We start from the raw sequence: 18,077 nt of genomic DNA on the forward strand, positions 1-18,077 counted from the left end.
ATCCCTCACACGGATGAAATTCGTGTCAGAAACTAAATTTCACGTCATGCATCAATGCACATTTCTCGGTCATCTCTGCTGCTCTTCTCACTTCTTGAAGTTTCTGTTCATCACGTCAGTTCTCTGGAAATGCGTTTATGAACCCCTCCAGCACAATGAACTCTCTTGACTTCATTTCCATCCTCTAAACTTGATTTCCCTGACTAATTTGCAACTACTGAAGTTCACACTCTCTCCCTTTCTCTTTCTCCTTCATCTCTCTCTTTGCTGAGCGAAGAAACTTCTCTCCGTTTCTATCTCTCTCTTTCAGTTTTTTAATCCCTCTCGTCTCAGTCTCCTTTTCTCTCTCTCTCTTCTTTCTTCTATCTATCTTTTTGCTCAGCTAATAGCCTTCTCTACCTTTCTTTTTCTTCTTATTCCATTTGGCTCATACAGTTTACGTTTTTCTAGCTCCGCTGCACTTCTGTTTCTCTAATATACCTCAGTGTTTGACCAAGTCCATTTCAATTTCCTTATGTCCATGTATAAACCAATACTAATCTGTTTGCTCATTCCAAAAGAATATCTATCCTCTGTCTTTCTAACCAACCTTGACAAAGTTGGGAAACATCTTCAAACCTCAGAACCTCTTTAGCAATGTGAAGAGCCATTTTATTCTCTTTAAATTTAACCGACCACATGTAATCAAAATGAAACAAATTATTTCAACTATGTTTTATTTAAAGATTTATGACACGAATCACCACAAGTGTTTAAATCTGCTGGGAGCTTTGGTACCCCAAATCTGTTCAAACCTGCCCAATACCAAGTGAAATAAGGGTTGAGGGGATGGGTGAGAGCAGTAACAAATTAAAAATTCTATATATGAATGCACGAAGCATTAGACACAAGGTGGATATGCTTGAGGCTCTTTTGGAAATTGGCAGATACGATATTGTGGGGATAACTGAGACGTGGCTTCATGGGGACAGGGCCTGGGAAATGAATATTCAAGGCTACACGTGCTATCGTAAGGACAGACTGACGGGCAGAGCGGGTGGGGTGGCCTTGTTGGTAAGGGAGGATATTCAGTACCTTGCGCGGGGGGACCTAGAGTCGGGGGATGTAGAGTCAGTGTGGATAGAGCTTCGAAACACTAAGGGTAAAAAGACCCTCATGGGAGTCATCTACAGGCCCGCAAACAGTAGTCTGGATTTCGGATGTAAGTTGAATCAGGAGCTGAAATTGGCTTGTCGCAAAGATGTTACTACAGTTGTTATGGGGGATTTTAACATGCAGGTAGACTGGGAGAATCAGGATGGTATCGGGCCTCAAGAAAGAGACTTTGTGGAGTGCCTCAGAGATGGATTTTTCGAGCAGCTGGTGCTGGAGCCGACCAGGGATAAGGCGTTTCTGGATCTGGTATTGTGTAACGAACTTGAATTGGTCAGTGACCTCGAAGTGAAGGAGCCATTGGGAAGTAGTGACCATAATACAATAAGCTTCAATCTGCAATTTGAGAGGGAGTGGGTACAATCGGAAGTGACAATATTTCAGTTGAATAAAGGGAAATTTGGAGCGATGAGGGAGCAACTGGCCAAAGTTCAATGGTGCAATACCTTAACAGGGAAGACCGTGGAGGAACAATGGCGGATATTTCTGTGTATAATGCAGAAGTTGCAGGATCAGTTCATTCCTAAAAGGAAGAAAGATCCCAGGAGGACACATGGGCGGGAGTGGCTGACGAGGGAAGTAAAGAAACATATAAAGTTAAAAGAGAAAAAGTATAACTTAGCGAAGATAAGTGGGAAAACTGAGGACTGGGAAGCTTTTAAAGAACAACAGAGGATTAGTAAGAAGGAAATACGCAGAGAAAAAATGAGGTATGAAGGTAAACTGGCCAAGAATATAAAGGAGGATAGTAAAAGCTTTTTTAGGTATGTCGAAGGCAAAAAAATGGTTAGGACAAAAATTGGGCCCTTGAAGACAGAAACAGGGGAATATATTACTGGGAACAAAGAAATGGCAGATGAATTAAATGGATACTTCAGATCTGTGTTCACTGGGGAAGACACAAGCAATCTCCCTGAGGTATCAGTGGCTGAAGGACCTGAACTTAAGGGAATTTATATTTGCCAGGATTTGGTGTTGGAGAGACGGTTAGGTCTGAAGGTTGATAAGTCTCCGGGACCTGATGGCCTGCATCCCAGGGTACTGAAGGAGGTGGCTCGGGAAATCGTGGATTCGCTGGTGATAATTTTCCAGAGTTCAATAGAATCGGGGACGGTTCCTGAGGATTGGAGGGCGGCTAATGTTGTGCCACTTTTTAAGAAGGGTGGGCGGGAGAAAGCAGGAAATTATAGACCAGTTAGTCTGACCTCAGTGGTGGGAAAGATGCTGGAGTCTATTATAAAGGATGAAATTACGGCACATCTGGATAATAGTAACAGGATAGGACAGAGTCAGCATGGATGTATGAAGGGGAAATCATGCTTGACTAATCTTCTTGAATTTTTTGAGGATATAACTCGGAAGATGGACGAGGGAGATCCAGTGGATGTAGTGTACCTGGACTTTCAGAAAGCTTTTGATAAATTCCCACACAAGAGGTTAGTGAGTAAAATTAGGGCGCACGGTATTGGGGGCAAAGTACTAGATTGGATAGAGAATTGGTTGGCTAATAGGAAGCAAAGGGTAGTGATTAACGGCTCCATTTCGGAATGGCAGGCAGTGACCAGTTGGGTAGCGCAGGGATCCGTGCTGGGACCGCAGCTTTTTACAATATATGTAAATGATATAGAAGATGGTATCAGCAATAACATTAGCAAATTTGCTGATGATACAAAGCTGGGTGGTAGGGTGAAATGTGATGAGGATGTTCGGAGATTACAGAGTGACCTGGACAAGTTGGGTGAGTGGGCAGATGCATGGCAGATGCAGTTTAATGTGGATAAATGTATGGTTATCCACTTTGGTGGCAAGAACAGGAAGGCAGATTACTACCTCAATGGTATCAAATTAGGTAAAGGGGATGTTCAGAGAGATCTGGGTGTTCTTGTCCACCAGTCAATGAAGGCAAGCATGCAGGTGTAGCAGGTCATGAAGAAGGCTAATAGCATGCTGGCCTTCATAACAAGAGGGATTGAGTATAGAAGTAAAGAGGTGCTTCTGCAGCTGTACAGGGCCCTGGTGAGACCACACCTGGAGTACTGTGTACAGTTCTGGTCTCCAAATTTGAGGAAAGACATTCTGGCTATTGAGGGAGTGCAGCGTAGGTTCACGAGATCAATTCCTGGAATGGCAGGATTGCCTTACACGGAAAGACTGAAGCGACTGGGCTTGTATACCCTTGAGTTTAGAAGACTGAGAGGGGATCTGATTGAAACGTATAGGATTATGAAAGGATTGGACACTCTGGCAGGAGGAAACATATTTCCGCTGATGGGGGAGTGCCGAACCAGAGGACACAACTTAAAAATACGGGGTAGACCATTTACGACAGAGATGAGGAGAAACTACTTCACCCAGAGAGTGGTGGCTGTGTGGAATGCTCTGCCCCAGAGGGCAGTGGAGGCCCAGTCTCTGGATTCATTTAAGAAAGAATTGGATAGAGCTCTTAAAGATAGTGGAGTCAAGGGTTATGGAGATAAGGCTGGAACAGGATACTGATTGGGAATGATCAGCCATGATCATATTGAATGGCGGTGCAGGCTCGAAGGGCTGAATGGCCTACTCCTGCATCTATTGTCTATTGTCTATTGTCTTACCAGACGAACCCAAAATCTGTTAAAATGCAGAGGTCAAACTACTACTAAATGAAGCTAAACACACAGAAACGCTCGCCTCAGCTTGTCATCTGTTGGAAGTGTGAGGGACTAAAAGGGAACACGTAACTGTCACCTTTTTAAAGAAAAGTAGCAATTTTCTTTACGAACAAAACTATTAAGAAACTGAACATTGCTTCCCTTAACTGAGCACAACCCTATTGATATGCTGTTCCAAAACACACAATAAATATTGCATTAACGTAATCACATGTCTTCACAGTCTCTACCTTCTCTGCTGTATTCAATCTCTTACCCAGTGATTTCACCGGGTCGTCTTGTTCCTTTTTACTAAGCGAAAGTGAGAACTACAGATGCTGGAGATTAGAGTCAAGATCGTTGTGCTGATGAAGGGCTCTTGCTCGAAATGTTGATACTGCTGCTTCTCGGATGCTACCTGACCTACTGTGCTTTTCCACCACCACACTCTTGACTTATTTCTTTTTACTCTGAATATGTTTTCCAGCAAAAGGCATCTTTTTGATAGACTGCTTTCTGATATCTTTGAGACCAAGGTTTTAAATAGGCACTTTGCTCTTCGACTCACCAGCAGTTGCTCTGTTATTCGGTGGCAGCAGGTCTAACCACTTTTCAAAATGCCCACTCTTTTTCATACCCCCATCATCGTTCCCTGTCATTGGTCTGATGTCATCAAAACAATACATTCAAACTCGAATTTCGAAATTTGGGTTCTAGTATCCAGAGTATAGCTTAAACTATTTGGTTAAATTTGGATTGTTGTCAAAACAGCAACCAAACTCAGGTATCCATTTAACTGCCAATTGTTGCATGTATCCATTTTGTAACAGCTCATTTCCCAGCCCTTCCATTTGGTCAGCTGAGCCTGCAATTTGAGTTTACTTCAAAATTCAGAAAACAATGTTCATTTTATATTGGATCCACGTGCTTTGGCTTCGTGACAAATACCATTTAATAACACAAATCATTAACGAAATGTATATTGAATTATTGTCATTCTTAAATTATTTGCAATTAGCTAATGCTCATACATTTCAGTGACAAATTAAATTGGTTAATTATATTTTAATTCATAAGAACGCTAAATCTATTTGATTGTTGAATTGTTTGCTCACTGTGAATATGTAATGGTTTAGAGGCAAACAACTTTCGAAATGTTAGAGTGAGAATGTATTCATTTGAATATTGACGTTGGATATTTAATTGTGATCGCATAAAAATGAGGCAAATATTCTCTGTTCAATATAAAATAACATGTATTTTTCTTTTAATTTTGCATCATAAAGTCTTGTAATGAGTTTATATTTTAGTTCCAAAGATATATTAACAATGTAGTTGTTCTCAGAGATAATGCAGGCATTGTTATGGGAAATAGTCGGAGTTCACATGGTATTGTTGGCCCCAATTTACAAAACACAGGAGATATATTATTATTGTTCATACCAGGAAACTCATCACTTGCAATCACGACGTACATAATAAATAGATAACAAAGGATCTGAATTCAGGCATAGTGCAACTGGAAATCACAACTGCCTGTAATACTGAGTGACACACTGGCCTGCTCCTCAACCTACCCAGAGACCTTCCAACTTGGGTCAGGGTAGTTATTCAAACATACTATCACAAGAAATCATTCGCAGCTCATCCTGGGCAGGTGAAATCTAACCAATAGCCTATCACTGGTCTTAGTGTAGACACAAATGCTGTCCAAATTACATACCAATGACTGACCAGCAAACAGGTCTTGCAAATTCATCTTCATCCTAAGCCTGCTCCAGGGAGCAAATGGATGGGCATGTCTTGCCAGAACACACTGCACAAGCCACTTGTCAGCATCTGGCCTGCCTCCGAGATTCCAGATATTTGCACCCTGCACCAGACCCAGGATGAAGAAATTCACAATTTGACTGCCTTCTGTAGCACACTGCCTCACACTAAACATTCTAAAGCCATAAGCAGTATATGTCACCTTCACACTCATCAGTGTCAAAATAAAATTGAACTTCTGTGTAGATGGCCAGAGATTAATACATGGGTCACCCAACCTGCTTTAGAGTGGGTTTCAATCGAGATCAGTCCTGTAGAGTTGCTCTGTGGGAAACAGCAGCAAATGCCAAGCCGATAACCACTTTAATAACTGAACTGTGTTGATTTTGTCTGATGTATGTCACCACACACACATTGTACTGACACTTAGTTAAATGTAACAATTGGCACCATAAGTGCAAGTCTCGACCTAATGCCACTCCCCAGCTTTCTCAAGTCACTCTCTCCCCCATTCACCAATTGATGAGAATCCACAACCTGGGAGAAACAGTCTGTGCTTCATCTCAGGTGGTCCACTCTATAATGGCCTGTTCAACCCACTTACTGACTGCTTTCCATTTCAGAGCTACATGTGGTGGTGACTTCCTGAGTCAATATGATTCCCAATATCCTGGGGATCATGGAATGGAAAACATAGGAAGGCACTAATAATTTTCTGTGAGGAAGTCCACATGATGAGAGGCAAGTTTGATCTACCAGAAGGAGAGTAGGAGAGTGATTATTGTTCACAAAGGGTCGGCACAAGCCTGTACCCTGCACACTCCAGCAGCATCGTTGGGAACACATGCACTTGTGGAGGGACTTAATAAACACTGCCCATTACTGAGGGCTTTCCCCCTGCACACTGAGAGGGGAATTAATCATCAGAAACTCATGGTATGTGGAGGTGATCGCTCAGTTTGTGAAAGTGGCATTTGATGCATTAATGTTTTTAAAAAATGATGATTCAAAAAACATTGCTTCTTACAGTCTTAGATTTACAGTTTTGGTTCGTAGATTGGGAAGCCTGATAACAAACTCCAAAGTACACACGAGGTACAGACTGTTCCTGGTGTTATATTCCAGGCTGTATGTTCTTTACCTTGGAGCTAGGATTATTACATGTCAGACAGATGTGATAAGGGAACAGATTGACACGTGAAATTGTGACTTTTTTGCCATCAGAGAGGTGTTTGAAGGAGGTCAGGATTGGCAACTCTATATTCTGTAGCATGTGGACTATAGGCAGGAGATGCTGTTGTTTTATTAATTAAGGCATCAATTACTGCTGTTCAGAGGGACAACAGCTTGGACGGGCCTTCAACTGAGGCTTCAAGGATTGCGATTAGAATAAAACGATGACAGATAATTGCTAGGGTCATATTAAAGATCACCAGTAAGAAGAAAATACATGAGCCAATGTGTAACCAATCGCTGTAGTGTATACAAACAATAAGAAGGTAATTATATTCATGCTTTTCAATATGCAACATTTATTGGGGCACTCACGTGCTTTTAAGAGGGGACAAACATTTTGACATTTATTGCTGAGACCTCCTTGTATCAGCATGTGAAAGATACAACAAGGGATGATTTAGTTCTGGACTCAACTTAATCTAGTCTCACTAGCCAGCACCTGGCCCATATCCCTCCAAACCCTTCCTAATCATATTCCCATCCAGATGCCTTTTAAATAGTGGAATTCTAATTCTGGGTAAAGCTGTAGTCAAACAGTGTGGAGTGGGGAGGGGTGTTCATGCTCAAAATGGAATTGATGAGGGTATGGGCCCAATACTTTATAATCTAAGATCCAATGAAGGAAAATGACCCACAGAGCCTTCAACATCTGCAAATATTCAGAGCTGAATAATAAAGTGAAGAGAAGCTTAAAGCAGCTATAAAGTGAGCAGATCAATGGAATCCCTATAACATAGAACATAGAAGAATACCGCGCAGGACAGGCCCTTCGGCCCTCGATGTTGCGCCGATCCAAGCCCACCTAACCTACACTAGCCAACTATCCTCCATATACCTATCCAATGCCCGTTTAAATGCCCATAAAGAGGGAGAGTCCACCACTGCTACTGACTGGGCATTCCATGAACTCACGACTCGCTGAGTAAAGAATCTACCCCTAACATCTGTCCTATACCTACCACCCCTTAATTTAAAGCTATGCCCCCTCGTAATAGCTGACTCCATACGTGGAAAAAGGTTCTCATGGTCAACCCTATCTAAACTCCTAATTATCTTGTACACCTCTATCAAATCTCCCCGAAACCTTCTTTTCTCCAATGAAAACAGCGCCAAGTGCCTCAGCCTTTCCTCATACGATCTTCCTACGATACCAGGCAACTTCCTGGTAAACCTCCTCTGCACCCGTTCCAGTGCCTCCACATCCTTCCTATAGTATGGCGACCAAAACTGCACACAATGCTACAGACGCAGCAGAACCAGAGTCTTATACAACTGCAACATGACCTCAGGACTCCGGAACTCAATTCCTCTACCAATAAAAGCCAGTACGCCATATGCCTTCTTCACAGCACTATTTACCTGGGTGGCAAATTTCAGAGATCTGTGTACATGGACACCAAGATCCCTCTGCTCATCCACACTACCAAGTATCCGACCATTAGCCCAGTACCCCATCTTCTTGTTACTTTCACAAAAGTGAATCACCTCACACTTACCTACGTTGAAATCCATTTGTCACCTTTCAGCCCAGCTCTGCAGCGTATCAATATCCCGCTGTAACCTGCCACATACTTCCTCGCTGTCGGCAACACCACCGACTTTCGTATCATCCGCAAACTTACACACCCAAATTTCTAGCCCCTCCTCCAGGTCATTTTTAAAAAGGACAGCGGCAATGGTCCCAAAACAGATCCTTGCGAAACACCGCTAGTAACTGCACTCCAAGGTGAACCCTTACCATCAACTACTACCCTCTGTCTTCTTGCAGCCAGCCAATTCCTAATCCAAACCTCCAACTCACCCTCAATGCAAGACCTCCTTTTTTTCTGCAGTAGCCTACCATGGGGAACCTTATTAAACGCCTTACTCAAAATCCATATACACCACATCTACCGCTTTACCCTCGTTCACCTCCTAAGTCACCTTTCCGAAGAATTCAATAAGGTTTGTGGCACGATCTGCCCTTCACAAAACCATGCTGAATATCCTTGATCACATTATTCCTATCCAAATGTTCATAAATCGTATCCCTTACAATTCTCTCTCAGACTTTGCCCACAACAAAAGTGAGACTCACCGACCTTTAGTTCCTACGATTATCCCTACTCCCCTTCTTGAACAAGGGAACCACATTTGCTATCCTACAGTCTTCTGGCACTATTCCTGTAGACAACGACGACATAAAAATCAAGGCCAATGGTTCTGAAATCTCCTCCCTTGCTTCCCAGAGAATCCTAGGATAAATGCCATCAGGCCCAGGGGACTTATCTATTTTCACCCTTTCCTGAATTTCCAACACCTCTTCCCTACATACCTCAAAGCCGTCCATTCTAATTAATTGTGACTCCGTATTCATATCGGCAACAATGTCCTGTTCCTGAGTGAACACTGATGAAAAGTATTCATTGAGTGTTTCCTCAATCTCTTCAGCCTCCACACGCAACTTCCCACTAGTACACTTGACTGGACCTATTCCGACCCTGGTCATTCTTTTATTCCTGCCATACCTATAGAAAGCCTTTGGGTTTTCCCTAATCCTACCAACGAAGGACCTTTCATGTCCCCTCCTTGCTGCTCTTATCTTTCTCTTCAGATCAATCCTAGCTACCTTATAACTCTCAATCACCCCAATTGATCCTTCACGCCTCATCTTTACATAGGCCGCCCTCTTCCCTTTAACAAGGGATTCCAATTCCTTATTAAACCATGGCTCCCTCACATGACATTTTCCTCCCTGCCTGACAGGTACATACTGATCAAGTACACTCAATAGTTGCTCCTTGAACAAACTCCACATATCAATTGCGCCCTTGCATTGAAGCCTACTTTTCCAATCCACACATCCTAAGTCGTGCCTCACCGCATCATAATTTCGCTGTCCCAGCTATCACTCTTGCCCTGCAGTGCACACTTATCCCTCTCCATCACTAGAGTAAAAGTCACCGAATTGTGGTCACTGTCCCAAAAGTGCTCACCTACCTCCAATTCTAACACCTGGCCTGGTTCGTTACCCAGAACCAAATCCAGTATGGCCTCACGTCTTGTTGGCCTGTCTACATATTGTGTCAGGAAACCCTCCTGCACACATCGGACAAACACTGACCCATCTAACGAAATCGAGCTATACCTTTCCCAGTCAATATGTGAAAAGTTAAAGTCCCCCATAACAACCACCCTATTACTTTCACTCTTTTCCTGAATCATCCTCGCAATCCTTTCTTCTACATCTCTAGGACTATTAGGAAGCCTGGAGAAAATTTCTACAGAGTGACCTCATCTTTCCTATTCCTAACCTCAGCCCAAACTACCTCAGATGGCGAGTCTTCATCCATCGTCCTTTCCACCACTGTAATACTATCTTTGACAAGCAATGCTACACCTCCCCCTCTTTTACTGCCACCTCTGACCCGATTAAAACATTTAAACCCTGGAACCTGCAACGGCCAATCCTGTCCCTGTTCTACCCATGTCTCCGTAATAGCCACAACATCGAAATACTAGGTACCAACCCACGCTTCAAGTTCACCTACCTTACTTCGTACACTTCTTGCATTGAAGTATACACACTTCAAGCCACTTTCCTATTTACAGGCACCCTTTTTGAGATTGATGCCATGTTCCTATCCACCCTCCACTCCAGGCCCTGCACCCTAAATCTACAGTCTAGGTTCCCATGCACCTGCAGAGTTAGTTTAACCGCCCCCCCCCCACCACCCCACAAGAGCACTATCAAACCTCCCCCCAAGGATACTCGTGCCCCTCAGGTTCAGGTGTTACCCAGGTAAGCTTGTGCTACACCAGCTTCCGGATCTGCTCGTCCTTTTCTTAAAAAAAAACTTTCAAATTTAAACCTTTCAACAAATGTCACCGAGCCTTCAAGCAGCCACTGCCAAACAGCCCTTACCTGCTCCGCTGAGAGAGTGAGAATGTGGAATGTGTAAGACTGAACTTAAGGAAATCAGTAGAAAAGCAAAAATGGGATGTGATAAAACATCAGTTGGTGTTCTATCACTTTACTGGGGAAGAGGCTAACTCGAGGAGAAAGTGAGGACTGCAGATGCTGGAGATCAGAGCTGAAAATGTGTTGCTGGAAAAGCGCAGCAGGTCAGGCAGCATCCAAGGAGCAGGAGAATCGAAGTTTCAGGCATGAGCCCTTCTTTAGGAAATGAGGCGAATGCAGAAAATAATGGGATGTATTAGGGATCAAGGAAGCAGCCTGTGCGTGGTTCCAGAGAATATGTTAAATACACCCTTCATATCAGTCTTCAGTTTAGACAGTGACTTATTGGAATTGGGGAGAGTAGCAGAATAAAGAGTGGACAAATCCCCAGAGCTGGATGAGCTGTATCTTATCTGATATGGGAGCAGAAGGAGGAAATTTCAGGTTTTCACCATCTTTTCTTACTGTGCTTTTGCCACAGAAGATATGTGATAGAACAGGGTGCAATCAAATGTAAATTCAATAAGGTGTGCTCGAGACAAACGAGACAATTAAAACCAAAAAGTCTCATATCAGTGAGAGGGAAACAATTGTAGAAGGTTCTGAATGCTATTGAGCTGGGATCATTAAGTATCTTCAAGGGTGAGAGACATATTTTTAATCAATCAATGAATCAAAGGTTATGAGGAAAGTGAAGTTGAGGATTATCAGAACAAACATCATTGAACTGAAAGGCAGAGCATACTCGGTGAGTTGCTGGGTCTACTGTTGTTGCTATGCCTTATGGTATTCGGTCTGCTGCTATCCCTGTGTTCGCAGAAACAACAACCTCTCTCTGTGACGCAGTTCAGAATGCAACTGGCTAATTCAAGAAATTTATAAATACTATACCGATAGCCAGAAATATGTTTGAAGTAGGAATCCAATCTTTATATTATAATTTTCATTGAAATGCAGTCTCATTCTTTGAAACACTAGGCAACACAGATCAAGTTTGTCATGGCCCTCTTTGATAGAATGTTCCTTGGTAGAAGTTAATTGAACCTTGCTTGCCATCTCTCTGTGGCAGTAATATATTTCCTGAGATAAAGAATCAACATTGCAAATAGTCCTTCACGTACAATCTGACCAAGCTCCTACTCAGCTGAAGCAAGACGTCACTCCTCCTGTGCTGAAATCCTCGGACAATAAAGGTTCCCATTCCACTGACATTCCAAGTAGTTTGCTGCACCTGTATGTTAGACATCGGCAGCGTATAGACAAGGACACTTAGGTTTTATTTAAACATTTTAAGATTTAAGAATTATACTGCACTTCAATTTCGCCAAAAAAGGTAGATAACTTTCTGTTTCCACATGATGATATTTCCATGGATCTTGCCATGTGGACGCCGGTTCAATCTTCATAAATCTTTACATCTTCCTCACTGCACGCATTCCCACACAAGACTGACATTTAAGTCCTACATTCTGTTTACTGTCTCTTCGCTAAGAATTAATCCATCGGGTGGATTTGTAATGCTAGAATTGTTTGGCGGCCCATTGTGCATTCACAGGCTCTTCAAATGCACATCATTACCTCCAAACATTATCTGGCCTTTCCTCTGTATCCTCCCTGACTCATCCTGAACACAATCTACTTATTTTATTTCTTTCTGTGAAAAGCAATCTAACTGTCTTTGTTGAAGAATAATCTCCTCTGAGTAAATATTCTCAACCGAAGAAAAGGCAATGAATGAAGTACATCACCTCAGCATTCAAATTGACCCTCAGCAGCCTTCTATAGTCAAGACTGAGTTGACACGTTTCATGTTATCCACTCGACATCCGTCTTGTTCCCTGTTTTGGTTGGTATTGTTTAATTCTTTATTTACACCTTAATACCTGAGCAAGAAACCCCTTTGCAAAGGACAGGTTGTGACAGTTTTGGGCCAAAGGCAGGTAAACGGAGTTACAGAACAAATGTCCTTAAATTGTGGAACAGGCGCAAAGGGTTCAACTACCTCATCCTATCCCTATGGTCGTGTGTTCCATGTTGCAATGGCATGGTGACCATGCAGCCAATTACAAATTCAACAGATAAATGATTAATTAAATTATATGGAGTCACTGATTGTAACATAATGAATTCGTATTGCTAAAAAAGTGTTGGAACATACCTGCAAATGTTATGCTGTCCATGTATAAGGAAGGGTGCATTTGCTATCCACCTTGGTTGCTATCACATCCACAACATTCACTGCCTCCACCATCAACTTTCAATGGAGGCAGTGTATCCAACATGATACATCGTAGATATTTACCACAGTTCATTCGACAGCACCTTCCAAGCCATGACCATCTGCAATGTCAAGGGCAACAAATCCATGGAAACACCACCCCTTGCAAGTTACACATAAATTCCATGACTGTCCTGACATGGAAATACGTCTCCATTCCACGGGTTTCACTTGATGAATACCCTGGCTTTCTTTCCTTCATATTATTGTGGGTGTCCTGCACCAAACCGACTGCAAATGCTCAAATAGGGAGCGCACCGCCACCTTGTCCAGAACAACAGTCTATGGGTAATAAATGATGGCCCAGCCAGCAATGGCTGATACCTATCACTGAATAATACACTAATGTTTCACAGCTTGCAATCTGGGTCTCACTTTCGGAATTAATTTGGTCGATATTCTTGAGTTTCAGGAAATGGATACGTGAAATGATTGAAATATAAAAGATTTTGAATTGCAAGGGCTTGATTGGGTTGATGCTGAAAAATTATTTCTGTGGGTTAGGGAGTCCAAAACACGATAACAGAGTCTCAGGATAACGGGCAATTTATTTAGGTCTGAGAGGATGTGAAATTATTTCAATCAAAGGGTATAAGAGTGTTTAGTATTCACCATCTTAAGAATTGTGGATGCACTGTGAATGAAAACAATGTAAAGTTCACAGAGATATGGAGGAGCTCAGGGTTAGAGGAGGTTACAGAAATAGGGAGGTAAAGGTGCAGGAGAATGTTACAGATATAGGGAAGCTGTAACAGGACAGAGAGATTGCCTGGATAGTGATGGGTTTATGGGCTGGATGTTAGAGAAGGCTGTAAGTGTGGAAGAGTTTAAAACAATAGGGAGGGCTGGAGGAGCTTGAGGTGTTTGTAGTGATAGGGAGGTATGTAATTTCGGGAGTGGTTTCCAGCCCTGTGGAGCGACGTACGTGCTGGAGGAATACTCAGTTACAGTAAGAGGTGAAGATGTTGGAGATCAGTTGGGCTGGAGGGGTAGAAATGTTACAGAGATAGGGAGGTGTGTCGAGACTAGAGGAGATTACAGAGATAGGGAGCATTGTTGGGGCTGGACGATATTCCAGAGATAGGGAGGGTTGTAGGGGGCTGGAGGATGTTACAGAGATTGAGAGATGTGTAGGGGCTTGACTAGAAGATAGGAACTGTGAAGTGTGGAGGGTCTGTAGGAGCGTACAGAGATAGATAGGTGTGTTTTTGATGGAGTGACATTTTTGCCAACAGAGATATGGTTGAAGCAGATCAGGAATGATCAGGATTAATATTCTGTGGTACAAGAACTATATGCTGGACATGATTTGGTTTTATTAATTATGGAGTCAATTACTGCTGTAAAGACGGATGATATTATGAATGGGCCTTCAAGTGGAGGTTTCGTGGAAAAAGGTTGGAATAAAAAGGTGACAGATACATTGCTATGGTCACATTAAGACGTACAGATAGAAGAAAGTACAGGAGCTATTGTGTAACCACTCACTGTCGTGTATAAAACAATAAGAGGTAATTCTATTTATGCTTTTCAATATCCAACATTTATTGGGGTAGTCACGTGCTTTTAGGAGGGGAAAAATATGTTGAAATTTATGGCTGAGAGCTTCTCATATCAACATGTAGAAGATACAACAAGGGATACTTAATGGCTGAGCCTTATTGTGGAGAATGAAGCCAATCATATGTTCGAGGCTGGATTGGGAGAGAAGGGTAGGACCAATCACCATAACATCATATATTTTAAATTCCTTAATGAAAAGGCAAAAAAAAAAATCTTCAAAATATGACGTTTTTGGATTGGGGAGACAGGGTTTAGTAGAAAACAAGATCTGGTCAAAGTAGTCTGGGGACATTTACTTCTGGGTAAAGCTGTCGTCGAATAGAGTGGATTAGGGAGGAGTGTCCATGCTCAAAATGGAATTGGTGAGAGTATGGGCCAATATGTTATAATCTAAGATCAAGTTTAGGAAAACAAGCACAGAGACACTCCGACGTCTATGAATATTCAGAACTGAATAACAAAGTAAAGAGTAACTTAAAACAGCTATAAAGTGAGCAGATCAATGGAATCCCTATAAGAATGTAGAAAGTGCAGCGTTGAAGTTAAGGAAGTCAGCAGAAGAGAATAAAGGAGGCGTGATAAAACATTAGAGGGTAACATTACTAAGAAGCCCAAGATATTCTATCCACATATCAGCGGAAGAGGATAACAAGGGAAAGAATGGTGATTATTATGGATCAAGGAGGTAGCCTGTGCACACAGCCAGAAAATACGTGAAACACGTATTTCATATCTGTCTTCACTTGGGCGAAGGCGTTCCAGGATTCAGGGAGACTGACCATGTGAGCCTTTAACAGATTGATAGCGACTGGGAGGAATAACTGGAAGTTTTGGCTGAGTAAAGAGTAGACAAATCCCCAGATCTGTATGAGCTGTATCTTAAACTGATATGAAAGAAGAGGGAGATAATAACAGGCTCTGAGCTTTATTTATTTATTGTGCTTTTGAACAGCGGGAGGTGCGATAGGAGAGGTCGGCATCTAATTCCAGCTCAATAAAGTGTGCTCGAAATGAACGAGGGAAATAAAGACGACCAAGTCTCATATCAGTGAGTGAAACAATTGAAGAAGACTTTGAAAATACCTTCAAGGCGGAGAGACATATTTTCATTCAGTCAGTGAATCATAGGTGACGGGGAAAATGCAGGAAAGTGGAGTTGGGGATTATCAGACAAACATCATTAAACTGAAAGGCAGAACATACTCGGTGAGCTGCTGGGCATACTTTGTCCCTATGCCTTATGGTATCCAGTCTGCTACTGTTCCTGTTTTTGTGACAACAACAACCTGTCTCCCATTGCAGTGAGACACAGTTCGGAATACAACTGAATTTATAAATGGTACACGAATAGCCAGAAATTAGTTAGAAACAGGAACCTAATCAGTATTCTGTAACTTGCAATGAAAATAATTTTCGTTCCTTGAAACACCAGGGAACACAGGCCAAGCTTCATATGGACCTCTTTGATAGCATTGTCCTTGGTAGAAGCCTTTTGAACCTTCCCTTTCCTCTCTCGATTGCAATAAAATATTTACTGAGAGAAAAAAACAAAACTGCACAGAGTCCTCCAGGTGTAATCTGGCCACGTTCCTCTCCAACTGAAGCAAGACGTCTCTCCCCTTGTGCTTACATCCTCTGACAATAAAGGTTCTCATTCCACTGTCTTTCCAAATAGCCTGCTGCATCTGTAAGGTAGACATCAGCAGCTTATAAACAAGGACACCTTGGGTTTTATTTTCATCAGTATTTTTCAACGTTTCACAATTAATGAAATGTAATGTCTATTAATTTATCCAATAAAGTGGATAACTTCATGTTTCTGCATCATATGTCATTTGCAATGACCTTGCCCATGTGGAGGCCCATTCAATTTTCATAAATATTTACATCTTTCTCACAGCACACATTCCCACACAAGAATTAACTGTAAATTCTTCACTTTGTTTCCTGTATTTTCGTGAATAATTAATCCATACCAGTCCATTCATAATTATAGTCTTCTTAGAGTGAAGGCGGCCCATAGTGATATCACCGGCTCTTGAACTGAGCATTATTACCTCCACCCAATTTCCCACTTTTCTTTTGCAACCTCCTTGATACATGCCAAATACAATTTACATCTTTTATTTCTTACTTTGAAAAACTGCATAATTGTCTTTGTTGAAGAAAATATTCTCTACAGAAGCAAAGGCAATGAGTGAAGGACATTATCCCATTACTGAAATTGTCCCTCAACAGCCTTCCGTAGTCAACACTGAGTTGACACGTTTCAGTTTAACCACTCAGTATCCACCTTGTTGCCTGTTTTGGTTGGTATTGTTTCGTTCTTTGTTTATACCTGAATACGTGAGATAGAAACCCTTTTGCGAAGGAAAGATTGTGACCGATTTGGGCCAAAGGCAGGTGAATGGAGTTATGTAACAAATCGGTTATAATCTCCTTAAATTGTGGAACAGGCGCAAGGGGTTCAACAACCACATCCTGTCCCGATCGTATTGTGTTCCACATGGCAATGGCACAGCAACCATGCAGCCAATTACAAACTCGTTTCAGCAAATAATTATTCAATTAAATTATATTGAGTCAATGGTGGTAACAAATTGAAATCGTATTGCCAAACCGTAGCTAAGACCATATCTCAGACAGCTATGCTGCCCATGTATAAGGAAGGGTACATGTCTAGTTCAGCTTGATTGCCATGACATCCACAACATTCACTACTTCCACTATCAACTTTCAATGGAAGCAGTGTGTTCCAGCTACAAGATACATTGCAGACATTTACCAAAGTCCATTCGACAGCACCTTCCAAGCCTTGATCATCTGAAGTAGCAAGGGCAACACTAACCCTGCAAGTTACCATTCTGACTGGGAAATGTATCTCAGTCTCGCAGGTGTCACTTGATGAATATCCTGCCTTTCATTCCCTAACATTATTGTGGGTGACCCTGCACCAAAGTGACTGCAACAGTTCAAATGGGCAGTGACGGCCACCATGTCCAGAACAACGGTGTATGGGTAATTAGTGATGGCCCAACCATCAATGTCTGATACCTATCAATAAATAATGCAATAATGTTTCACTGTTTGGCATCTGAGTGTCCCTTTCTGCGTTTGTGAATAGATTTAGTCGATGTTCTTGAATCTCAGGAAATGGAGAAGTGATTTGATTGAGGTGCAAAAGCTTCTGAGTGGAAAGAGCTTGATAGGGCAGATGCTGAGAAATTATTTCTGTGGGTCTGGGAATCCAAAACATGATGACAAGATCTCAGGATAAGGGGCAAATTAACTGAGACTAAGATGATGTGAAAACACATCCCTCAAAGGATCTCAGTGTATTTAGTATTCGCCATTCCAAAGTGTGTAGATGCACTGTCAATGAATACAGTCAAGACTTCACAGAGAAATGGAGGAGCTTCAGGTTAGATGAGGTTACAGTCATATGGAGGTATAGGTTCAGGAGGGTGTTACAGATGTTGGAAGCTGCAATAGAACAGGAAGATTACCG

This window comes from Chiloscyllium punctatum, chromosome 6 (genome assembly GCF_047496795.1).
Source record: "Chiloscyllium punctatum isolate Juve2018m chromosome 6, sChiPun1.3, whole genome shotgun sequence".
Classification (NCBI taxonomy): domain Eukaryota; kingdom Metazoa; phylum Chordata; class Chondrichthyes; order Orectolobiformes; family Hemiscylliidae; genus Chiloscyllium; species Chiloscyllium punctatum.